The sequence below is a fragment of the Aethalodelphis obliquidens genome, unplaced genomic scaffold (assembly GCF_003676395.1).
Source record: "Aethalodelphis obliquidens isolate GAN/ISIS:26980383/991018 unplaced genomic scaffold, ASM367639v1 scaffold3, whole genome shotgun sequence".
NCBI classification, from domain to species: Eukaryota; Metazoa; Chordata; class Mammalia; order Artiodactyla; family Delphinidae; genus Aethalodelphis; species Aethalodelphis obliquidens.
The window spans coordinates 54,674,525-54,690,266 of record NW_020837947.1 but is presented as its reverse complement, the minus strand read 5'-3'; positions in this window follow the sequence as shown (position 1 = coordinate 54,690,266).

Genomic DNA, 15,742 nt, shown 5'->3' with positions numbered 1-15,742 from the left:
CTTTAACAGAGCTTTCAATAGGATCTCATATTGATGTGGAAAAATTTAATTTCTAATTTCACCAAAAATATAAAGAGCCTCCTCTCCCTGGAAGACAAAAATATCGCACAGCCCTGATTTCTTTTTAAAAGGGATAGAAAAAATGGGCTTTTAAGAACAATTTACTTTTTTACATATACTTCCTATAAAATAGAGACTTCATTTTATTAAGATTCAAAACAATATAATGCATAAAGAAGAATAAGATCTCAAAACATGAAGTTGAGAAACATGTATAAAAATCTTTCATAGTCTCACCAGATATACTGAAAACATAAAACGTAGCATATAATTATTCAACAATACTGAAAAGATATAAATATGCAGCCAAAAGCAATGAAGGTTTGCTTTTATAAAAAATAAAGAATAAGGGAAGAAAATCTGATTATAGTATCAATAATTTATACTAATAATTTACCGATAAACCTACAACTTTCAGGTTGAACTTCTTCTACACAACTGACACAACTGTGTTCAGTTAATGATTATTTATTTCATGGTTAGATAGTTATATATATATGTACATATGTAACATATATACAGGTATATATTCAAATTAATTTATAGTCATGCCCTACATGCAAAATACAGTGAATATACCATATTACAGAGCAACTTAGATTGTAATTGAAAAGTAAATTTAGAATTCATAAAATGAAGTTGAATAAGTGAATTTTTAGACATCAATTTAGAAAGATTTTGAAATATGAATGTGTTTGTTAAGACTAATGAGTAGGCTCAATTAATTCCAGACTGTTTTCTATTCTCTAACTTAATCAAGTTCTTTCATAATAAAATTCTTTTGTCTTGGACTCTCATGCTTTCTACTTTTCTACTTATTTGAATTTTATGCATCCTTGGAAAATCAGATCATAATAGTCATGGAAGATATCTATGTCTTCTTCTTTGACATATTTAAATTATTTTCACTTAACTGGGTTTCTAACTCAAAAGCATTGTTATATAAGATATGAGGACATAACCTAAGACATGTGGTAAGCTTGAAATAATGTTTTTAGGAAGAGCGGGTTGAGAATGCAAATCAAAATTAAAAAGTAAGTTTCTGTACAGTATGGAGAAATCATTGCTTCCTCTATTTCTAATGTGTATCTGTTATTTCATGCTTTCTTTTTTCCTCATCATTTTTTCATTTTAGAACTGCCCCTCCCCAGCTACAGTGGTTTAATCAGAACTACCGATTAGTTACCTTCACATTTCACTGTCACAATGATGAAACCTCTTGGGCATTCCCATCAAGGAATCACATTTCCCTGGATAGAGTTTTACTCAGGGGTAGAGAGACATAACACAAGCATGGAAATCCAGCCAGAGAAATCAACGCCACAGCAAAAAGAATCTCAGAACTTCTCAGTGATCTTCAACTTTAGGTACTATGTTAAGCTGTCACTGACTATTTTTAGGGCTACCTGAAGAGGAGAGGCCCGAGAATGAAATCAACAAAGAACTATTATATGAAAATATACAAATATGTGATGACATAGCATGAGCACCTGGAATCAGATATACTTGAAATTAGGTTTATCCATGGAATTTTCAATATCAGGTGATAAATTTCTATTTTGTGCATATGTAGTTGTGAGTTGCAAATGTAAGTGTTCTGCCTAAATAAGAGTTTATTATAAATATTATGCTAATGGATAAATGGCTAGTCTCTTCCTGGTGAGGTATCATATTGGATATTAAGACAGAGATGCCTTCACAAGCAAATTGAGCAGTCAGCAGCAGTGGTATCAGCTTAGATTCACATTATTGAATTCATGCATAGTTTCTACCCTTGACACATTGAGGGCTTTGTTCATGAGCCCAAAAAATAATCACTGGACACCCTTGGAGGCTGGATGCTTGCTATCTACAGAATTGATCATTGTGGCATTCTGGTTATTAAGAAGACTTTCGTCCATAGAAGACTTCTGTGACACTCACATAAGAAACAATATCCTCTGGATTTGGGATAATTAGAGAGGTTCTTCAACAGAAGCTTCCCCAAATCTCCTATTTAAGCATCTTCCAATTTTGCTTCTTAATAACCCTTGCCTATCTAGCCAGAGTATTGGAACTGATCAAGAATCAGTAGAGGTGGCACTTCCCTGGTGGTGCAGTGGTTAAGAATCCGCCTGCCAATGCAGGCGACAAGGGTTCAAGCCCTGTTCCAGGATGATCCCACATGCCGTGGAGCAACTAAGCCCATGCACCACAACTACTGAGCCTGTGCTCTAGAGCCCGCAAGCCACAACTACTGAAGCCTGCACGCCTAGAGCCTGTGCTCTGCAACAAAAGAAGCCACCACAATGAGAAGCCACCACAATGAGAAGCCCGCGCACTGCAACAAAGAGTAGCCCCCGCGCGCCGCAACTAGAGAAAGCCCGAGCGCAGCAAGGAAGACCCAACACAGCCAAAAATAAATAAATAAAATAAACAAATTTATTAAAAAAACAAAAAGAATCAGTAGAGGTGCTAACGTCAATCTATATCTCTTTCTGGGTGAATCTGAAAATTATATTCATCGCCTACAGTACTGACATCAGGGAAGGTGGGGGGGTTTCCTTCTCTATGGTCTTTCTGTGCCAATACTGAGTGTTAATATCATGATGATCTGCTTACCTTTGGTATCTGCATATTATTTGTGGCCTCTTGTATATGTGATTCAGACTTTCCAGTGTGTGTTTGTGTGCGTGTGTGTGCGTGTGTGTGTGCATCAACTGGTTACAGGGAATAGCTATAAAGTAATATACAATGGTGGAAAGAAGAATAGCTGTGTGGCCCACCAAGGACTATTTCTCATTCCTAGTGGTAAAGTGCTAAAAGTAAAGCAACTTTTTCTCCAGTCCGTAAGCAACATTTTATCCTTAGATGTTTGGACTCCCAGATCCCTCACTGGTGTGACAAACTGTATTTTGGTGGAATATATCTATTGCCATCAGTTATACATGGATCTTAACAAGACATTTAGGGTCTTTGATACTTTATGCTATTCAGGTTTTTTGTACCAGCATAACTGAAGTTGGACTACCTTTGAGAGAAAATGGTAAAGTCACAGTACTGTTTTAACTTAGTGAAAGCTACTTGATTTTATATATCTATGTATGTAATCACATTGATATTCATAATATTGAAAGCTGCACCTAAGTGCCAAGCTTCTATTAAATCCTTAGAGATTAAACTTCACATAAACAAGCATCTAGTCATCTCTGAAAAGTTGGAGATTTCCCTTTCCATAGTAAATGACCATGGATACAATTAAAGGAGACCTGAAGAATGTATGTTATGAATTTGGGGGATTATAACAGGGAATCTGCCTTTCTTTCATTCAAGATGCTATCTCTCTATAAGCTAATTAGTTCTGGAAATTGGATGAGGTCAAGGCCACTGAATACAAAACTGCATTTTAACACAGGCACGGAGAAGGACAGCAGATATGGTTCACTAAAAGACAGGGTTTTTAAAAAGTTTTTATTATATAAATGAAGCAGAGCTTTGGTGTATTATCATTCAGTTTCTCAGAAACTTATGATTCATTAACTTCAGGGAGAGATCTCTCTGGGCAAGACCCCGATACTAAAACCTTTTGTCCCATGGATAAGCAGATGGTCAGCACCTGAGAGCTCACAGAAATTCAGAATCTCAGACCGCACCCCCAACCTGCTCAATCTGAATCTGCATTTTAACATTATACGCAGGTAATTCAGTTGCCTATTAAGCAAATGAGAAGCACTGGATTAGACTATTACATTAAACTTTTATGCCACTTGGATGTTTATTTTGATAAACATTCCTATACTTTATATCTGATGATTCAGTTTCATGACTCTGAGCTTCCCTTATCCTTGCTGATATCAGGAAAATCACTTCATTTGCAGATTTTCCAACTACCACTCCATATGTAGAAAAGTCATATACAAGTGATTGTTGTTGTTGTTGTTACAAAATCCTAGTATTTCCTGGCATGAGTGAAAGTAAATCTTTAGGGCTCTGTGGAAACACATATGATGGAGTGAGTAAATAGAAGGCATTACTGAAAGGCCATCTTTCTCCTCTCTACTGTACCATGGGCTTTCTGGCCTCTCGTTATAATTATCAAGGGCCAGAATTTTGTCCAGATTTATATATGTTCAGTTCAAACTAAATTTACATTCCATCCTCTTTGGCGAAGTACCTTAAAATCCATCCCCACAACTATTCCCTGAATTTCCATTTATATAAATTAGTAAATCTTTGCATTCTATTTGAGTATAATCCCTCCCTTCCTTATGTTAGTTTCATATTATACCACCTGGCTAGGTTGAGTTTGCATTCTGACTGGCAATCAGTAACAGTAAAGGAAAATCTTTCTTAGGAAACTGAGGCACAGAGGAAAATGCTTTAAAGATACTGAAAAAAACAAACAAATAAAGATATTGAACATTTCAGTCAGATATTTTCCAGTGTCTTCAATTTTTCCAGATGTGCTTATTCTAACTGCTGGACACATTTTTTTTCTAATCAATATATTTACTGACACATAAAAGACATGGCAAAGCCATGCATTCAACTAATGTTAAAATTCAGTATCACACATATTAAATTTCTGAGCTTAGTTTTCACCACTCAGCTACAAAGAGCAAATCACTGTCTTCTGGAGACCAAGAAAGATCTTGCATATCATTCTATATTTTGATGAACTTTGAAATTACAGCTTTATTCCCACACTTTAAATTATCATTGCTCCCTGAAGTAGCCAGCTTAATCTCCAGTGCTTGCATTCTTCATTTCATGTAAGTTTGTCTATGACAGCAGCTATTTACTTCCAGAAAGTATTTATTTGGTGGGTACATGAATGTCCATTGTTTATAACTATACTCATTCATTAATGTATTCATTATGCTGATGGTATACTACTTAGATTTATTCAACCCGTCCATTCAACAAATGTTTTTGGGGAACTAAGTACGTGCTAGATGCTATTGTAAGCACACAGAATTTATCAGTAGACAGATTCTTTTGGTTACAGAAACTCAGAAAGGAGTCACAAAGAACAGAAACTATAATTAAGTAAGCATATAATGGAAACTCTATTGGAATAGCAAAGAGTATGAAAGGATGAAGGACACAACAAAGTTCCAGGAAGGGCAGGAACTTGACGAGCTGAAAGAAATCTCAGCAATGAGAAGAAAAACATTTTGGTTGATGGAGCTGTTTGATAATTCAGCAATATCTACTTTCTTTGCTGTATGCTTCTGCTCAGAAAAGGTAATACTTATTTAATATATAAAAAATAAGTTTGTCAAAAATATAGTACAAGCTAACATTAAGAATTTGTGGCCATTTTTTTTTCTCTTAGATTCATTCTAGCCCATTCACATGGCTCAATGACAGAAAATGTTTATAGGAAGGGACCTTAAGAAAAAAAAATGCAATCATTTCCTTAAATATTTGGCTTCAGTCACTCAGTTCTCTCATTGTTCCATCACAGGGCTCAGAGAAAACAATGAGGGATTCATTATCTTTGACTCTATTCATCATAAAATAGAAATATACACTATACCTATATGATGATTTTTGGTCACTTCCATCTTGAGGATTTGTAAGTTATTCTGAGCTAAAATAATAAAGCCTAACTTTCAAAAAGAGTGAAAAACACCATAAAATTCCAGTAAAGAAAATTCCCAAAGGCTAAGAAATATATTAGTATTTTTTAACCTATTTCTCCATAAAAACAAATTTAAGATGTTTTTAATTTCCAATCACAAAATCAGAATTTTTTTCTCTTTTTATTATAAACTACTTGAAAAAATGAAAAATCAAAATATGACATGCAAAATATAGTCTTCACTAAAATGATTTGAACACACTTGCTTTATTTCTTTCTCCTATTATCTTTAAGTAATTAAATAATACAAATATAACTAAAACCCTGCTACCCATCACTTCTAATTTTCTCTCACCTCCCAAGAGACAATCATTATTTGAAATTAGTGTACAGCCATCCTATGGATATTTATAATGGTATTATATATGTTTTAATCCATACAAAAATATACTACCATTTAGTATGTCTTTATACATTAAATAATTTGCATCAAGTGTAGCATCATGTTCTGCAATTACCTTTATAAAATTATATTTCCAGGATTTATCCATACATGAATGTGCACACCTACAATATTTACTTTCTCTGTTGTACAATATCTCATCTTAGAGATCATTTATGGGCTCATTATATTACTGAAAAATAGCTTTTCTATCATGTTTTATTTCTACAGTTAGTCCTTCACAGAATGAGTTTAATTGCAACTTTTTCATATGTACAATGGCTCTCTAGAACAGAATCAACCATGGAATTGCTGTGGCAAGGTTTGGGCATTGGACTTTTTTTTTCCCAAAATGTAATGCAATTTTTAACTATATTACACTCATGAAATAATTATAATTTATAGATATTTATACAGATTAAATATCTATAAATTATATAAATTATGCATATAATTTATAATTATTTTATTGATAAATGTTTATTAGGTTTATTTAAGTCAATCAAGTTTTGCACCATTCTCCTAAATTTATTCTAAGAAAGTTGATACTTGAATGCTATATAAGTGGTTTCAAACTTGGTAAAATGTTCCCTTTTTAGAATGCTAATAGTTATTCAGTAGATTATTTTGAATTTCCATCATATACAATCCTATTATCTATAGATCATAGCAGTCTTCTTTCTTTATTTCCTAACCATATAACTTTTAATTTTTTCTTACTTTACTGTACTAATTAGAAAAACTGCATAATTTAAAGAGAAGTGGCAACTGTGGATATCTTTGACTCATTCCCAATCTTACAGGTAAACTTTCAATCCTTTACAACTATTTGTTGGCTGTGTCTTTTTTCTCTCCCCTCTTTCTTTTCTTTAATTTTTTCATCTGTTTTATTTTTATAGATGAATTTCCATCCCTAATCTTCTAAGATTTATTTTCATAAAATGAATGTTTAATGTATTAAAGGCCTTTAAGACCTGTGATGCATTTATTAATTTGATTGTGTAACTTTCTCTTTTAACTTATTAACATGCTATCTTGCATTAGTATATTTTCTAATGTGAAACCAACTTATTTCACGATTAGAACTTCACTGGCCAATGATGCATGAGATGTGTGTGTGTGTGTGACTGACTGAATGAGTTTGCTAATATTTGCAGGGTTTTAATTTTACATTGATAGAAATTATTTTATAATTTTTATTGTGCTTATTTGAAAACATTCTTTAAAATAAATGTATTTATTTATTTTTGGCTGCATTGTGTCTTTGTTGCTGTGCACGGGCTTTTCTCTAGTTGTAGAGAATGGGGGCTACTTTATGTTGCAGTGCGCGGGCTTCTCATTGCAGTGCACCCGCTTCTCATGGCAGTGGCTTCTCTTGTTGTGGAGCACAGGCTCTAGGCACACGGGCTTCAGTAGTTCTGGCGCGCGGGCCCAGTAGTTGTGGCGCATGGGCTTAGTTGCTCCACGGCACGTGGGATCTTCCCGGACCAGGGCTCGAATCCGTGTCCCCTGCGTTGGCAGGCGGATTCTTAACCACTGAGCCACCAGGGAAGTCCTGAGAACGTTTCTTATTTTCAATTTTTTGAGATATGTGTAACGCTTCCGTGAAATTTTCTTAAAACATGGATGTAAAAGAAACTGACTCTTTTTTGTGAATTTGTATATATGTTGGTGGGTATATTTTAAGCTACTAATTCATTTTCCCAATATTATGCTTCCAATTGAGTTGTATATATTTATATAGTTTTAAATTTTTCCTTGAGTTAGATTAAGGTATATGTCTTAGGATATCAGTTTTGTGTTAACTCAAATGGTTGAATTATCAAAGCAGACTCAGTATAAATCATAAATCTTACCCAGCACCAATGTTTATGAAAGATTCAAATGATAAGGCAAGCCCCAGAAACATATGAAACATTATTTTCCTTAAGGATCAAGAAACTGCCAAACGCAATTTCCCAAAATTTATATTTCTCCTGTATTGGATCTCTTTTTTGTTTCAAATTAACAGGAGAGATTTGAGCAATGTATGAGAAAACACTGACATGAATGAAGCCATTTAATTTGACTCCATTTGAGATCCCACTAATTATATAGCTTATGTGCCTACCCCTCATCATCCAGTTTAGCCCTGCTACATAAAATCCAGGAAGTCCAGGTTTGTTCTTGTTTTTGTTTCTAATGAGCAATCAAGAGAAACCAGATATATCATGCTACATATAATTTGTAGACAGGGGCTCCTGGAATTTTCCACTATTAAATACCAGTAACATGTTTAAAAAGTGATCTTCTTAGGGTTGTTGAAATGTTAACAAGGATGGTTTTCATTCAGGTCGTTCATTCCCTCCAGCATCTCCCAGCAGTGGAGAGGTGAGTCACAGGCCCTTCCCCACAGCTGACCTCAATCAAGTTTTCCTCGCCACATATTTCTCAGGTATCTTTTCACACAAGTTATGAAAAGGTATTTCATCTTATCTTACAAGATATTCTATGATATTTCCTATTAAATAATAACCTACTAAGCCCCTGATGATGGCTTGGACTTGAGCCATCCAACAGAGAATGGTAATTAGCTCTACATAACGTATTCATTGCAACCATAGCCATCTTTCACAGAACTTTGGATGTTCTCTTATTCTTTTATTCCAACATCAATAGCTATTTGAACTTTTATACATGTATTGATGAGGAGATGTAATTATGTGTTTAGATTTTCTAAGACCTATTTCATGTGTTTTTTTCCTGCCCTATTTTTTCCCTAGCTGTCAAATCAGTTGGGGGCTTCAAACTGGCCCCCTGAAATCTTTTCTAATGCTGGGAATCACTAGCTACATACGTTTAATCACATCAAGTAAGGTAATTTTTAACACACCATATATTATTTAACTTATAGTATCACTTATATTACTTCCCAACAGAAATCTCTTTACTTACCACCCATCTTCAGTGATAGGGGATGTAAGTAGAGGAGATGATTCATAAAATTCTGTACCCCATTTGGTTTATGGACATAAACCAAATGGGGTTTGGTTTTGTACCCCAGGTATCATGCACAAGTTTTTAGTGACATCAATTTCCAAGTATCATTACATAATATCCCTGTAGGATAGGGAGAGACTGTATTGGTAATTTACTTGTTTTATCTCTACCACAAGACAGACATGTTAACCTTTTTAGCCATGGTGTCCATGTCATTAGAAAATAAGAATGAGGCCACACTATCCAGTGGCATCCTTCTTATAAATTCACTCTGATAACTTGAGCTTCTAGCACTAACCTATAGGGACATTTGTATTGTTTTCCAAGTTTGGATATTTGAAAGCCCTCACCAGACTCCACAGAGTACATTCATGTAAGTCTTTTCATTTAAAGGTGAAGGATACAGTGAAGTGAATGAGAGAGAAACCACAAGCAATAATCTGAGGTTCGAGAGACATCCCACAGCACAAGCTCCACATGGGTCCATATTTTGCGTTCCTGAACCACACTGAGTCTCTGGTTTGAACTACTTAGATCTGTGGCGGGAATCTTGACTTGAAGAGAACAGCCAGAAAAAGCTCTCAGTGGCCCTTTAAGTAACAGACACGGTTTTCAAACCCACTAGCCCAGATGCAAATCAACAGTAAAGAAGGTAACATTGGGGATCAACAGAGGCTTCAGACTCTAAACCGCGTATCATAAATCCCTCTGCACTCATCTCGGCCAAGAGTGAAAAATCAGATATCCAGACATCCCCAGAGAAAAAAAGAGAAGATTCCCACTGCAGCTGTAAATCAACTCTGTAACCACATTAAATTTTAGAATGATCAAAATATCCAACAGTTCCTCCTGGGTGAGCTTGCAGCTCTCTTCAGGCAAGGTTGACAGTTGTGATAAAGTATCAACTCAGGTGACACATTCAGTCCTCTTGTATTTTATTAATCTCCCAAGCTTACTGTCAAGTATGGCCAATATCTTAGAAAAGATCTAATGATCAAGCTAGAGCTTGGTGATCACCATGAGGGTGCAGGAAGAACTTCTTCCTGTGCTTCTGCTGCAAGGGCTTTATCACTCCAACTTCTTATACAAGGCCAGGCATATAATAGGCACTGATAAATATCTGTTTGCTTAATATAAAAATTACTTATCTGTTTGCTTAATATAAAAATTACTTGCTTAATAAAAAATAATAAAAATTAGGGAGTGGCCCTAATGAGTAAGCAAGTCTATTTAATTTGATAATTTGTATCCAGAATGTAAGTTTTGTTTGATATAGTAATCTGAGAACAGGTCTAAAATGTTGGCACAATGGCACCTGGGTTAATCCCCTACATGTACTGTTGACATTGTATAACCCTGGCTCGAGTACACTTTGAGTATTCATGTGCACACAAAACCATACCTCGAGTAGACCACATGCACAAAAAGCTACTGTGTACTCCATATAACAGTTACTTGGGGATACTCTAGCCTCAGGCACGACTCAGTCTGTGTGTGGCTCCTCAGAAGCATCAAAGGAGAGTCAACAGTGCTTATACGGCCACCATACCACTCCTCAGCCACTCTGCTTAGGACTACAAAATAATACCTCCTCCATCTCTAAATAAGTAGGCCACAGTTCCACCCACTGTGCAAACTGAACTTGCTTTCTTTTACCAGAGTTTGATGAACTGTAGGATATATCAAAGCCAATTTCAAGAAAGCAAGGCAAAGCTCCATCTGGGAGCTCCCAACAGAGAATCAAGCAGCTTGTTTGGTGGTAGCTGGGAGATGATCATAGGATTCAGAAACAGAGCAATGAGCAGGCAGACCCTCAGAGGGCTCTGTCATAACACTTCAGGCAATCTGTTTATGTATGTGGCAAATTCCCCCTGACCTTCTCTTTCATGATCTTGAATATGACATTTCCATTTTATCAATGAGCTCTGCTGATCAGTTTCTTGTGTACTTGAATGTTTCCCTTACATTACCCAAAACACTCTAGGTATTACCTGTCTCAGGATTATTTTATGTACTTCCATGGTGGGGGCATTTTCTACAAATATTCAATAAAAAGCTAGCAAGTATCTTTCAAAGGACTATAATGAATGGCTGCATCAGGCAGCTTTTGAATCTAAAACCCCAATGGTCTCTGCTGAGTAGCATTATTCAATTTCTGCCAAAGTCTCGTGCTATGCTTTTCAGTCGAAGACACTTTTAAAATCAGCTGAAAAGTCAGGTCATAAGATCCCAATGGGAATTCTTGGCCACAAACCTTTATGAAGAATTTAATGCCTGTTTCTGCTCAAAGCCCCATTCAAATCCATACCTCTTTCTGACTTTGTGAATAGAGGCCAGCAGTATCCCTAAGTGAGCAGTGTGGTTTTGCCCAAATCCAAACAGTCTCACCTGTCTCTGGGGTTCTTGTTTAGTGACACTGTCAGTAATAAATAATAATTTATGTCTCACAGTACAAGGGATATTCCTAGTTACTCCCGCCCATGTGGTTGGCAAACATTTCACAGACTGGGTCGGACCTTGAATTTAGCTGATATGTGAGCCACTCTCTCGTGGTGTTATGGGAGACTAAGTTCTTAAATCCTGTGATTCTTCCTCTAAGGAATTATTATATCAGCATTGTAGTACATAAACTTACTTTTGAAGGTCATCAAGTCCAAATCCCACTGCAAGTCCAAGATCGAGGTGCAGGCAGATTTGGTGTCTGGTGAGAGCCCAGTTCCTGGTTCACAGCCGGCGATGATCTGCTGTGTCCTCACATGGTGGAAGGGGCAAGGGAGTTTTCTAGGGCAGTCTTTTTTTTTAATTGAAGTATAGTTGATTTACAGTGCTGTGCCAATCTCTGCAGTACAGAAAAGTGACTCAGTTATACAGATGTATACATTCTTTTTCAAATATTCTTTTCCATTATGGTTTATCACAGGATATTGAATATTCCCTGTGCTAGACATGAGGACCTTTTTGTATATCCATTCTAAATGTAATAGTTTGCATCTACCAACCCCAAACTCCCAGTCCATCCCTCTCCCTCCCCACTCCCCCTTGGCAACCACAAGTCTGTTCTCTATGTCTATGAATCTGTTTCCCTCACACTGGTCAGAATGGCCATCATTAAAAAGTCTACAAATAACAAATGCTGGAGAGGGTGTGGAGAAAAGGGAACCTCCTACACTGTTGGTGGGAATGTAAGTTGGTACAGCCACTATGGAAAACAGTGTGGAGGCTCCTCAGAAAACTAAAAATAGGTCAGCTTTTATAAGGTCACTAATCCCATTCATGAGAGCTCCATCCTCATTGCCTAATTACCTCTTAAAGACTCGACCTTCTAATACCCTCATCTTGGGAGTTAGGTTTCAACATAGGGATTTTTAAGGAACACAGCATTTAGATCATAGCATTATGCTATCTTCAAGTTTCAACTTTGGACCACGTAGAGCATGCACAACGTAATCACAAAAAGCTTTGCAAACAAACCTGAGGCTGTTTGGCCCACAAGATTGCAAAAGGCCTTGGGTCTCCCCCACCCCAAGTGGGGGAAAAGAGACTCTATTTTATCTTTTTAAAATCTTTTTAAGATCCCATGGTGATTCAAACACTTTTCATTATAAATGACAATCCTCATAATTAGATATTATTTTATTCAAGTTGGCATATAAAGAGCTATTTTGACAGGGAACTTAAAGAGGTGTGTTTCTGGGGTTTTGTTATGTGTGACCTTGACAGTTTAGAACAGTAAAAGTCAGGTATTTTATAAAATGTGCCTCAGTTTGGACTTGTCTGATTTTTATTGTTATTAGACTGGCATTATGTGTTTTGGGGATGAACACCACAAAGGTGAAGTGCCCTTCTCATTGCACCCTTTTAGGGGTGTGTAATATCTACATCCTTATCACCATTGGTGTTAACCTTCATCACTTGGTTAAATTAGCATTTGACGGGCTTCTCCACTATAAAGTTGTTTTTTTTTTCCTTTTTCATGTTCTAGTACTATGGTTGTAGAACACTGGCCCACTGGCCAAATCAGGCCTTTTATCTGTTTTCGAAAATAAAGTTTTATTAGAACATTATCATGTCTATTCCTGTATGCATTATACAATATGGCTGCTTTCACATACTTTTATAACAGCAGAGTAGTTCCTACAGAGATATATGGACTGCCAAGCTTAAATTATTTACTCTCTGCTCCTAAAAGAAAAAGTTTGTTAGAGTCTACCTATTCTTCAAAAGCAAGTCATAAAGTCCAGCATATATTTGAGGGGAGGGGAACCAGGCTGGAGGAAGAAGCATTCTGGAAGAGTAAACATATATACATATGTTATTTGGAATTTTTCATGAAAGATTCGTCTCTTCTCCCTCATTTGTTTTTTCCAATCATTAGTATCTCTCATTACGAACTCATGGATATTTATTTTACTCTTCAGGTTAAAATCCAACACTGCTGTTATTCATTTTGCTGCTCAAATTGTGTCCGCTTTCATCATTATATGCTCAGGTTGGCTTCAGCGTCAACTTTGGTATGCCTTTTGAATTACTGTTGTTAAGCTCCTTTACATATTTGAACTATAAGATGCTCCAGGATTGTCTGTATAATTCTTTCCTTAGCGCTAAAATCAACCGTTTCTCCAAGGATCTCTGATTCCTTTAATAGAAAATGGTACTGGAAACCAAGATCTGGGTACTAGGTGTGCTTGTTGCTACTGGGCTGTCACTGCTTCCAAGACATGTTAACAACTTGCACAAGGAAACTGTGTGTTGACTAAATCATGTGTATATATCTATATTCTGCATCAGTTGATCTGAATATATATTAAAATAAACACGAGGTCACACTGTTTCTGCCTTTAATTAAGGCAACAGGGCTAATACAATGATCATGGATAGAGAGGGGCTCTACATAATGACAAAGCAGTCAATTCACCAAGATGACATAAAAACATATCAGGTGACTTCATCTAACATATGTGTACATATATATATATATATACACACATATATATGTATATGTATTTTATATAGTGTATATATAAAATACTTCCAATGAAAGCAGAATGTACATTCTCTTGAAGCTCACATGGAACATTCATCAAGGTAAACCACATTGTGGGCTGTAAGATAAACGTTTACAAATTACAAGAATAGGAATCATATAAAATATGTTTGCAGACCACAATGCAATTAAATTAGAAATTAATACCAGAAAGATAGCTAGAAAATACACAAATATTTGGAGACAACACAAGTCTAAATAACAAAACATGAGTCAAAGAAGTTGCAAGAGAAATTTTTAAATATTTTGAACTACATGAAAATTAAAATAAAACTTAGCAAAATGTCTGCAAGATAGTAGAAGCAGTTTATAGAGGGTAATCTGTAATATCAAATAATATAAAAGAAGAATAATTCAAAATTAATAACCTAAGTTTCACTTTAAGAAACTAGGAATAGAAGAACAATTTACTCCCTTAAGAAACTAGAAATAGAAGAGCAATTTAAGTCAAAAGAAAGTAGAAAAAACAGTAATAATAAAAATGAGAACAGATATAAATAAAATTAAAAGCAAGAAAACAATAAAGTTAATGGAACTAAAACATAAATAAAATCGATTAACCTCTAGCCTAGCTAATCAAGGAAAAATGAGAGAAGACACTGGCATCCATTCCACTGGTGAACTCTACCAACCTTTTAAGGAAAAATGTGTCAAATGTGGACTGGATGGTTTTCATTTAAGAAAAGAATAAATTGAAAACAGATAGCATCAAGTTACATGAATTTAAGTGTGACTTGGTGGCATGGAATTACAGACAACTCCACTCCAGGTGCAAGCAAAGGACATTTATGGGAAATGTATGGTTTACCTAAAAAGAGCTGTATTTTACGTTGAATATGCCCAATTGGCCATCACGGAGCACATGACAGTTTTGAAAGTAAAACATTTTCCTAAAGAGCATGAACATCAGCAGTGCTCAGTGTTGGATTGATCAGCACTGTCCCTACCATACCAAATTTCTTTGGGAACATTTGGATCTGAATTTACTGTATTGAATTAGGTGGAAATAACATTTCTGTAGGCTCATCAACAGGACTCAATCATCATTATTGTTAACCCAAATAAGGATATTTGATGAAACTCAATTCCAGGAGAGTGGTACAGCTGGAGATACAGCAGAGATCCAATTAAATTGCCCATTGAATAATGACTGTGATGTAACACCTTCCCCAAAAGATTGCTTTTATAGGTTTTTATCCTTTGCAAGGAGACTACTGGATATCTAATCACTATGGAAGCTGTTATTAAAGGCCAGTGTCTAAGTGGGCATAGAGGGAACCTACCTCAACACCATAAAGACCATATAAGACATACCCACAGCAAATATAATTCTCAATGGTGAAAACCTTAAAGCATTTCCTCTAAAATCAGGAACAAGACAAGGATGTCCACTCTCACCACTATTATTCAACATAGACTTGGAAGTCCTACCATGGCAATCAGAGAAGAAAAAGAAATAAAAAGAATACAAATTGGAAAAGAAGAAGTAAAACTGACACTGTTTGCAGATGACATGATACTATACATAGAGAATCCTAAAGATGTCACCAGAAAAATACTGGCGCTAATCAATGAATTGGGTAAATTTGCAGGATACAAAATTAATGTACAGAAATCTCTTGCATTCCTATACATTAACAACGAAAGATCA